The sequence below is a fragment of the Pinus tabuliformis genome, chromosome 7 (assembly GCF_031772625.1).
Source record: "Pinus tabuliformis cultivar Carrire ecotype Pingquan chromosome 7, CPIR1, whole genome shotgun sequence".
Classification (NCBI taxonomy): domain Eukaryota; kingdom Viridiplantae; phylum Streptophyta; class Pinopsida; order Pinales; family Pinaceae; genus Pinus; species Pinus tabuliformis.
Window position 1 is genome coordinate 753,831,556 of NC_142293.1, and position 12,112 is coordinate 753,843,667.

Genomic DNA, 12,112 nt, shown 5'->3' on the forward strand with positions numbered 1-12,112 from the left:
GAATGCAGAATGTACACACGGAAATCTTTCAGTGCTTTTACAAGTGGAAGGGCTTGCTTCTCAATAATTTTGTATTTCAACAAAGCATCTCTTATAGTCCAGCTGAAAAAAGAAATGCGTCTCTCATGCTCATGTGTTCTCTGCATTAACATATCTGCCATAGTATGCTCTGAAGCAAATGAAAACAATATAAAATCCTAAGTATAATCCAGGCTGTCTAGAACCGGAGTTGAAGAAAGATCCAATTTTACTAAATTGAAAGATTTTACAGCCTCTTCCGTCGACGACACTTGGCTATCCTTCTTAAACATGTTTGTAATCTCCCTTAGATGTTCAACAAGATTAGGAACAAAGCGGTGCAGAAAATTCATCTTACCATTGAACGATTGAATCTCCTTCTTATTCCGGGGCAGGTCAATTTATTGAATTGCTTCCACATGTACTGGATCAATACAGATGTCATCCTTTGAGATAATGTGCCCAAGTAGTTTGCCTTCATCCATGGCAAACAAGCTCTTCTTAGGATTCAACGACACACCATATTTTCTGCACTTTTCGAAGACAATTTTCAAATGATACAAGTGTTCTTCATCTGATTTGGAAAACACGGTCAAATCATCAAGGTACACAACCAAGAAGACATCCTTCTCATTTGCAAAAGCCAAGTCCATTTCCCGCTGAAAAGTGGCACCCATGTTCTTCAAACCGAAAGGCATTTTGGCGTAATGAAATGTTCCCCATGGAGTGGTGAATGCTATTTTGTCTTGGTCATCTTCATGGACTAAAATTTGGTTATATCCGGAATAACCATCGAGTAGTGACATGCGAGATGCTCCAACTACTCACTAAAGTACGTGATCCATTTTTGGAAGTGGATAATTATCCTTCAATGAAACTTTGCTGAGATTCCAAAAATCAATGCACAAATGAATCTCACCGGTCTTCTTTTGCACGGGTACCAGATTAGATATCCAATCAGAAAAACGGATGGGAACAATGATTCCTGATTTGTACAACTTGTTTATCTCCTTCTCAATTGATGGCAACAATTTTATATTAAGCCTTCTTAACTTCTGTCTGAAAGGTTTTTGATTAGGCTTAATATGAATAGTGTGCCGAATTATATTGGTATCATATGTCTTCAAATCAGAATAGTCCCAAGCAAACACATTGGAAAAATATGACAACAAACTGATATATTCGGCCTTTACCTTCTGTGGCATTGTTTTGGACAACTTTACCATCTTCGGATGCTTGGCTGTTCCAATATTCACATCTTCAACTCCCTTCTCTGTTGGATGCAATGTTGGTTTGCGAGCTATGTCATCATGATCAAAGAGTTCTTCTAAAGGTATCAAGCCTTTAGGAATCACCTTATCCTTGAGCTTCAACACTTCCATTTGATTGATCTGCACATCATCTTTTCCGTCATCATGATGTACATCAATTGAGGTATCTTTGAATTTACCTTTGTTTTGCAGAAAACCATTAATCTCCTCATCATCTTGGAAAACTTGCCAATATCTCTGATTGTCCAGGACAGTCGGATGATGCTTCACATGGATTTCAAATTTATTGCTTGAGTTCATAGGAATCTTCAAATTACTTGCTTCCTTAGCAAGTGCATCAGCAATACTATTTTGAATACGAGGCACACACGTCAAGGTGTAATATGAAAACAACTTCAAAATGTCTAGAACAACATTCCGGCATGCCCGCATCCAAGGATGATTTTCTTGATATTCGCCTTTAGCTTGCTTAATCACCAATTCGTAGTCGGAATATACAAAAATCCGCTTAACATTCAGCTTTCTTAGGATCTTCAGGCCAACAGTCAAAGCCTCATACTCAGCTTCATTGTTTGAGTAATCAAAAGCAAGTTTGTAAGAACATACCTGCACATTACTCGACACTTTGTTTGGAGTAGAAAAAGGACTGCGTACCCAAATTCCAATTCCAGCACCATCATTTCCCACTGCACCATTGAAATCCACGGTCCACAGGCCTTCTTCCTCTTCTTCTAAGTGCTGAAACTCTTTTTCCTCTGTTTTTTCTGCTTTTTGTCCATCATCTTTTTCTGATTGCTGAATGGTATTTCCATGTTCTTGACCTTCTCTCTTCAAAATTTCTCTGAAATTTTCTGCTATTTCTGGAATATCATCTGCTACAACTAATTGACTATCAATATCATTGAAAATATCTGAATACAAAACAAAAGACTCTAGATCTGTATGTACATAATTAATCGGATGATTAATTGGCTTCTACTTGCTTGTAATCATGTATTTCATTTTCTATTCACGGTACAATTTTCTCATTTGGCCAAACACTTGAATCGTTGCATAGGAGAAATCAAGCTACATAGTTCCTTTGATATTTACTCCCCCAGACCTTGAAAGAAGCATACCGAATCGGGGAGGAATGTCTACCACAACAACATCCATCAAAATATTCTTAGTCGGAATCTGATCCAAACTGACCACCAAGTCTTTAATAAGCCCAATACATCTCACCCTGTTGGAATCAAATGAATAGAGATCATGATATTTCCTTATGATGTCCAAACCCAACTTCTCCATGATAGCTTTTGGCATAAGATTGTGGGAAGCGTCAGAATCAAACATAGCATTGTGCAACACAAACTCATGCACTCTCAAACTAATATAAAAAGGAGGCACATCGCTGTCTTGAGACTCACCATTCAATGCTGGTCCAAAAATCAGTTCAGGTTTATCATCTTCCACACTCACCATAGCAGACATTGGATCAAAATTCAAAATTTTGGAAACTTGCCCTCTATAATTGTTGTTCTTCATCAGCTCTGTCAAGGGAATAGATACCTTCAATTTAGAGATTTCATTTTCTAAACAAAAATTAGAAGTCTTCTCTACCTCTTTGGCTGGAACCTATTTCTTCTCAGCTTTATCTTTCGGTACAATGGGCTGATTGACTCGTTCATTTGCTGATGGAGATTTGTTAGGCATAGGATCAACAACTTCTTTGCCTTTATTTGGTGCAACCGATGGCTCATTCTTAGATGCTGGACCTTCCTTTCTCTTTTGGATTGGATTGATGGGGACATTTTTGTTTGTTAATGAATACTGACGCTGCTGGGTGGACAAAGCATGCATATACCCTCTGTGATACTCATCCAACTCCTGTTCAAGAGTTGTGTCATTCGATAAGATAAAATATGCATCATGCTGTACAGTTGAACTTTCTGCATACTCATCATCTTTAGTGATAAATGTGGGAATATCATCAGGAGTAAATGTTGTGGGGAAAAGTATCCAACACGGAATGACCCTATCCCACTCTAAGGGTGATAATTCCTTAGCAACAGTCAAAGCAAAGCTATCTAAGATTACTTCTTTATGACATGCAAAAGAGGAAAGGAAGAGATCCACTTACCGATGTCTTGCGCAAATGGTCGATCCAGTCTTCTCTCTTTGCTGCTTGCTCCCAGCTCCTTGTCTTCTCACGGGCCCAGCTACACAAGATCCTGCAAACAAGATGAGAAAGGGAAACTACAAGAAGCATGCATTCATAATTGATTCAAGGATTAGCATAAATCAAATACACAAGTAAGACAATACATCATTGAAACACATGCGAATAGAAGAACCTCAAATGCTTTATTAATGGAAGAAAGTAAGGTTCAGGCGGTGATACAACCATAAGAGGCCCAATCCAGCATCACCTTCCCGACGGAAAGAAATCTCCTCTTCACCTCCCTCAAGCAATCACCCAATACTCTCAACTGTAAACCAACAGTAATTCTTTGCACAAAAATTCTGGCCTCCAGATCCCATGGGATGAGATCCTTATATAGAGTTTTGGAGTGAAGATAAGTCAGCTTGATGTGTGACTGTTGTCCTCTTCAACCCCAGTTGTTCTTCAGTTCTTGAGTCCACTTAGAGATTCTACCTTCCACTCGGAGTTTTAGAACCTCTTACTCTTCACTTAGGCGAATCTTTTGATCCAAGTGTCATTTTGGAAGCTTCCTGGGCACTGACACATTGAGGAAAGATTCCTCCACATGTCCAAACTCGCTCAGCGCAGGTAGCCTTTGATGAAGTTGACATTCAGCGCAGGTACACCATGGAGCAGTTGACATTCAGCGCAGATGCTCAGTGGAGCAGTTGCTTTGATCCAAAATTGACCTGTTTTTGAGTGTTTTTCAGTGGAGAACTGATCTGAAGTGTTGTGGTTTGCTGACCTTGTTCCTCTAGGGGTAGGAACAACATGTTTAGGGACTTTGGATCCCTCAGATTATCGACATTTCATGCTTCATGCTGTAAGGCACAAAAATGTCTATAACAGTTGCCCCCTAAAGTATGAGGTTGTTTATCGGGTGAAATGCTTTATTAGGAGGATCCGAAGTTCATTCAATCGTTGGGAGGTGACCTGTAACAAAATACAATGCAATACATTATTTTTCATACTGCTTTCATGATCTAGCTGATGCGGGCATTTCCCACGCTCAGCTTTATAAATACATTTTCTGTACATAAACAGACGATCGTCTGATAGTAGATTGATAATTCTCTGCTTAAATTATCATCCTTTTAGTAGGATGATCATCTGTTGCACATGTCTATGTCTTTATCTCCTGAATATATGTCGCAGCCCGGATGGATGAAACTAGATCCGGGGTCTTCAAACTTGTCCGATCTTCACTCTAAGTACAAGTCGATCCATGTGAGAATTTCTTGGAGTCGAACATGGAAAGACATCGCTTGATTACCAGTCAATGATGTAAACTGTTAACAAGCGCGAGAGGAATCACCGATAATGATGATGACCCTCAAGGTACTGCAGCACAATTCACGTGGCATGAATATAGGATTTGGCGTCGAACACCACGCAAAGTCTCCCGGTCGAAGGTCATTAATGTATACCTGTCGCCGGAAGTGAGAAACTTTCCATTGAGGCATGCAAGCTTCAAAGTACTGAGGGGGTGTTCCTAGATCAACTTCTTGGATAATGAGCTGATGTCGACAAGAAGCGATCTGTCAAAGGAGGGCCTTAATGAATCCCACATCAGTGACACGGAACGGAGCTAGTAATTGTGATGATGGTGAAAACGATCTGTGAAATATGATTCAGGGTGGCGGTCATGAAAGGAGGAAAGATGATGTATGGCAGTGGATGGGACCCGGTTGACACTCTCTGAATGACATCTCTTGAACATATAACGACACTGATGTGATGGATCGGTAGCATTACCCCAAATGTGGATGGTATGGCGAGACCATGGTGAAGGGACCGGTGAATGAAAACAACCGAACCCGATGTTTTTACGGAGGCAAACGTGTCATGTTCAAGAGCGACTTGCTACCATTAAGCTTTGAGGTTCTCCCAATTTTTCCCCAGTCATTTCTGACCAGTACCTCTTTATTTTTGTCAAGCTTGAGGAGGATAACATATGATTGTTCTATAACCTGCCCTTCGGGCAAGCCCATCGCTATATTTTAATGAGCCTAGCGATAGGGAAACTCATTCTCGTCTAAAGACAAGTTTGTCGCTATTCAGTGTTTTTAACGAGCCTAGCGACAAAGACAACTCGGTCCTTTTCATTTTTAGAGAGTCTAAAAAGGGTACATAAAGTTAACTCCAAAGGTCCTTTTTTCGTCATCTAATCCCTTAAGTCCGAAAAAGTATAAAACAATACAGAAGGGATGAATGTTCGATAGCTTTATCGAGCTGAACTAGACAAGCGCTCGATCTTTTTGTGCAATAATCCCTCAGGTCCAAAAAGATTAAAATCTAGAGGAGGGATAGCTCTTCTGGTCCTTTTAACGAGCTGGAAGGCCAAAACTCGGCAAACTTTTCATATTTTACGAGTCAGTGAAAAGAGCTCAAAGAAGACTCGTATTTTGAGGAACGAGTGATAAACAGGGATAGCAGCAGATTCCAGGTACAGGTTGGAATTTTCCAATCACGGCAGTGTCACAAGGATGGCTAGGTGAAATCACTCTTCGCAGCTGTTCCTCAAAATAGGTAAACAATCAAGGGGATGTGAATGATCGGCCAAATGAAAAGTGGAGGTGACGGTGCAAACACGACCAAGGCTTTTTATGGCTGATGAATTTACGGTCTCAAATGGTTATTTACCGGTTCATTTTTTCTGGATGAGCTCGAACTCTGGAGGAAGCTTGCTCACATGCTTATGTTTATTTTTTAACGAGCATGAATTCCGCGTTAAAACTGCTCGGTTTTGCGTTTATTTTTTAACGAGCATGAACTTTGCCAAAACTGCTCGTTTATTTTGCATGCCCCCAGCATCATAATAACGCATGTCAAAGGAGGGTGCCCCCCAAGCTTCATTGCATTCAACTTGGTGGTTGGAATGAAGGTTTACCTTTGAATTTTGAAAAGGGGGTTTGTTTCATTTTTTAATGAGGTTGACATAGTAAAAGAACCATCCTCAAGCCTCCTTGTTTCATTTTTTAACGAGGTTGACACGAGATAAGAACCGTCCTCGGGGCCCACTGTATTTACAGTATTTCCATTAGGGCGATGATCCATGCTGACAAAATATTTAGGAATCTTCTGAATCCGTTGGATATAGAAGATTCCATATTGTAGGTTTCCACTGTGGCTACTTCTGCCAGATTACCTGCCGGCGGTAGGGCAAAAGTACCCATTAAGGCAGGGTCTTTTAGGAGACCTACTCCAATATTTTGGAGCGATTGATTACTTTCATGGATCATTGTGCTGCTTCCCGTAACTTGAGAACTGTTGGGGAGAAATGTTTGTTGGTCGACAATTGTAATTTTTCCTTGAAAAGGAAATACAATCCTCCTGAAGTAGGTCGACAGAACTGCAGCCATGGCATATATCCAAGGCCTTCCCAGTAGGATGTTGTAATCGAGGTTTCCGTCGATTACTTCCACATCAACTTCTGTTGTTTTGCCCCCCAGTTCAACTTGCAAGTTACTTAAAATCCCGTATGGAGTGTATGATCGTCCATCAAATGCTTTTAATGTCGTTGACAATTTTGACAAGGGTGGTGAGCCTAAATTTTTCCAGCAACTCATCGACGTAAGACATGTAGATGCACCCTCATCAATAATTGTTCAATGAACAGTTTTGTTGAGGGCTTTCACTTGAATAAGGAAAGCTAGTTGAGCTGGTAACTGAGGGTCATATCCTTTATGATCAAAGGCCACAAGATTGGAATCCATTGGGCCAATCCCACCTATGGCTGATAATAAAGCTTGCTCTTGGGAGGTGCAATTTTGCGCTACCTCAAGTGTCGACATAGCGGACGACGATTGGGCCAGGTCCTCTACTATATTATAATTCTGTGCTATTTTTGCACGAGGATTAAATGTCGATTTGTGTACTACTCCCTTTGGCGACTTTATCATTGGTTCAGGAATGATGGGTGGCACGACTTTGGTCAAAGTTGTTGTTGAACTACTAGGTTGTTTATTTGCCTTGTTGTTCAACTGCTTTGGATTCCTGTAATCTTTATTCCTTGTCAAAGCATTATTCTGTTGCTTTGAGGTAGACAACATAAGCACTTGGGATCGGGAAGCATTTCGATTAGCAACCAGATTTTGGCCTGGGTTAGGAAACGGATCATTCAATATTGCTGGGGTTTTCGAACTCTTAAAGAGTTTCTTAACTTCAGCTATATGTGGAAAATCTTTCGTCCAATGATCCTCATCGCATATATGACACCCTGTCGGGGGTTTCCCTTTCCTTTTCTTTTTCTTCTTGCCCCCTGGTTGCTTCAGTTGTTTGCCCTTGTCGGTCGACATGGCATTTACCTCTGAGGCAAGAAGTTCCTCATTTGCATTTTGACTAGAAATTTTGCGTTTGCCAGTCACGCCATTACTGGCGTGAGAGTTAGTATTCGATTTAGGAGGGGGAGGAATTGAAAATTCAGGTCTAGGGGCGTCAGGTATTTTGTCGTAGAGCGTGCCCGACTGAGTATATACTAAGTCTAAGTATTGAGCACGAGCAATGACTTGCTCCTCTGTTACGACTCCTCCCTTGGCCACATCTTCCGTTATAGCCGGAAGTAACGACTTTATAAACCATTCAGCTAACAGCTGATTGGGAATGTAAGTTTTCACCATCCTACGACGACGTCACCACTCATGTATATGATCAGATATGTGAGTGGCCGTTGTTTGTTTGAAGTTGGTAAGGAGTTCTGTTCCCATTTCATACCTTATCGGTAATTGAAAATGGGTTAAGAAAGTCGTGGCTAAGGAGTTGAAATTGTCGAAAGAGGCTCTTGGCAATTCAATGTGCCATTTAGCCGCTGGACTTGTCAATGTCCTCTGGAAGAGGCGAAGTCTTATCGAATCATCGTTTAGAGTGTTTGATGAACACCACAGATGAAAATTCATGACGTGATTCGACGGGTCTTCACCTGGATTTCCATTGAATTTAGGAATGTCCGACGGAAGTTTATGCGGAATCGTTGGCCACCAAGGGGCATAAGCAATTGGATCATTCGTCAGCCGGTTTAGATCTGGTAATTCTAGAGTTGCTACAAAGGGCAACTGTTGGTTCAGGTTAGGCGAAGCATATCCAGGATAAGATGGTATCACCCGAGCAATGGGTCTTTGCAGACCACCATAATGCTGACAACTTTGACAAAGTTGATGGGCATAACCATTATAGCATGGTTGCCCATTACTTACAAACACTTGTTGCTCAGGTCCTTGATATGATTGCTGGAATGGCAGTTGTTGAGATTGAACCAGCTCTGGTTGTTGGACCATTTGCTGTTGACCAATACTGGATGATTGACCAAGATGAGGAGTCACAGTACTTGTTTGAGCCTGAGTCGCTCCAGATAAGGAGGCACTACCCTGAGATTGTGATTGAGCCACTGAGACAAGAGGTTGTTGTATTACAAGAGGTAGCGCTTGTACTTGCGACGCATTCGCCATAGCAGGTGTGGTGGTAATATTCGATGCAGGGTGTACTGGTTGCATTGAATATACAACTCCTGGTTGTTGGGGCAGTATTGGTACCCAACCGCTGGATGTAATTCCAGTTTGACCTGATCCTTGTTGTAAACTCTCATATGGTTGTTCTCTAGGAGGGAACAATGAAAGAGCATACTGCCCACCACATGGTGGAAATCCAGTACTTAAAGGGTAAATTGGCCTTTGAAGACACATTGGATCAATTTGTTGAGTTTCAACATAAGAAGTACCAGATGATAATCCGGATGAAGAAATAGGAACTAACCATATTGTCGTCCCTGATTGGACTCCGGCTTATTGTTGACAATTTGCCGGGATAGATGGTATACCAGCGAACATCGTTGGAGTAGCAGCAGGAGGTTCTGCTGCTGCTGTATCAGATGACACAGTCCTAGATGTCGACGGTTGTTCAGACATATCTAGCCTATCCAAAAGATTTCTTAGCGATTCTACAAGAACTTACAATGCCAAAAGACTAACTTCGAAGATCAACGCAGGAATAGGAGGTGATTATGTTCCGTTTAAAATGAATTTTATATGACGACTCTTTAGACACAACTTTCTTTTTCACTTTTTAAGAGTCGAGAAAAAGCTAAAGATGACTCTAGTCTCCTTCGATGTATTAACGAGCCCGAAGTTACAAATGCTCGGATGGAATTTTTCAGTTATAGAGTTTGAAAAAGGCCAAAAGAAACTACTCTGGAGTTCTAGGCAGAGGGTGTGCCAAACCTTTCGCGAAACCACAGAATACGTTTTACGGTACGAGTGGTCGATCTTCGTGAATGCTGTGTTCACTGCATCGCGATCAGTAGGGTGGCCGGCACGGCTTCCTATGGATAAAGGCTTTGTTCCTATAGGGGTCTCCCAATATACGCGACGGTACGCGGGAGCACAAGTCCGTATTAGTGCTATCGTCCCTCAGGAGGAATCACCCACCTTCGTAGAGATCGACAGTCACTATGTTTAACGACGCTGGAACACGTCTCTACCTAGACCTCTACTGTGTTTCGTTATGTTTCAAAGCATTGTTATGTAAATTCAGTTTGTTTTAGGTTGATCTTGCTTAGCAGTTTGCCTTTATGGATCACCACGTGATATATGATACAACTCCTAAATGCAGTCTAAGAATGATAAGCAAGCTTTTTCAATTCTTTCAACTTATGAAAATCTTAACTACTGAGGGAAAAGAAAGACATCATCTTTTCAAACAGATCATAGAGCACACACTGATGCACTTTCCTAAATCGACATGCAAACTGTCAAAATGCACATGCACAATGCAAGTATTTCTTTTCTTCTTCCTTAATGTTGATGTATTACAAAAAGAAAGCTGTTGTATAATTTCGAATTCAATTTCAAGCGAAAGCAAACAAGTTTTTGTCCAATAATCAAAAGAACACCTTAAGATTCACTCGTTTCAACACAAGAAATACTGAAATCTGAACCATATAACGAAAGCAAATGCTCAAGCAGCTATGAACAGCAATAAACTAGCTCTTAGAATCACAACGACACTTTATCACAGGTCTAGATCCAAGAGGCCACAGCAAGACTAGTTCACTTTCGCTACGGGAAACTGTGAATGAAAGTAAGAAATAAAATAAGAACAATCACGGTTTCTTCACACAACTGAGGCGGAATGATGGCAAAGAAAGATAGTTTCATATGGGCATACAGGTTGACAACAGGCTGCAAAAACAATACTAAAAAATGGGCAACAGAAGGCAGGGAACCCCAGTTGCTCAATGCAAAACTGGTTCAGCGCAGGTAAGACACTGTCAGTTTGACATTCAGCGCAGGTAGCCCCTTCGGGACCTGCGTTGCAGCGCAGGTAGCCTTCACTACAGCTGCACTGAAGAGAAAACTCTCGTCTCTCTTTGGTTCCGGGTCACAGATTGCTCAAAAATCAACTGTTTTAGGCCAAATCAGAGGCTATCAACCAGGTATACACTAGAGGATGATTAAAGGAAGATGAACACTATCACAAAGAGCTAATAAGAGTCCTTGTGGATCAGCTCTTCAAATCATAAACATGCCCAGCACTGAGCTAGAGTAGCTGCCCTCTACTTTGCCTTCGAAGGATTCGAATGCAGCTCGATTCGGTACTCCCTTTGTTTAGGAAATGAATAGCAAGAAACACAAGCTACCAACAAGACACGATCCCCAGCGGAGTCGCCAGTTTGTTGTGGGGAAAAGTATCCAACACGGAATGACCCTATTCCACTCTAAGGGTGATAGTTCCTTAGCAACAGTCAAAGCAAAGCTATCTAAGATTACTTCTTTATGACATGCAAAAGAGGAAAGGAAGAGATCCACTTACCGATGTCTTGCGCAAATGGTCGATCCAGTCTTCTCTCTTTGCTGCTTGCTCCCAGCTCCTTGTCTTCTCACGGGCCCAGCTACACAAGATCCTGCAAACAAGACGAGAAAGGGAAACTAGAAGAAGCATGCATTCATAATTGATTCAAGGATTAGCATAAATCAAATACGCAAGTAAGACAATACATCATTGAAACACATGCGAATAGAAGAACCTCAAATGCTTTATTAATGGAAGAAAGTAAGGTTTAGGCGGTGATACAACCATAAGAGGCCCAATCCAGCATCACCTTCCCGACGGAAAGAAATCTCCTCTTCACCTCCCTCAAGCAATCACCCAATACTCTCAACTGTAAACCAACGACAATTCTTTGCACAAAAATTCCGGCCTCCAGATCCCATGGGATGAGATCCTTATATAGAGTTTTGGAGTGAAGATAAGTCAGCTTGATGTGGGACTGTTGTCCTCTTCAACCCCAGTTGTTCTTCAGTTCTTGAGTCCACTTGGAGATTCTACCTTCCACTCGGAGTTTTAGAACCTCTTACTCTTCACTTAGGCGAATCTTTTGATCCAAGTGTCATTTTGGAAGCTTCCTGGGCACTGACACACTGAGGAAAGATTCCTCCACATGTCCAAACTCGCTCAGCGTAGGTAGCCTTTGATGAAGTTGACATTCAGCGCAGGTACACCATGGAGCAGTTGACATTCAGCGCAGATGCTCAGTGGAGCAGTTGCTTTGATCCAAAATTGACCTGTTTTTGAGTGTTTTTCAGTGGAGAACTGATCTGAAGTGTTGTGGTTTGCTGACCTTGTTCCTCTAGGGGTAGGAACAACA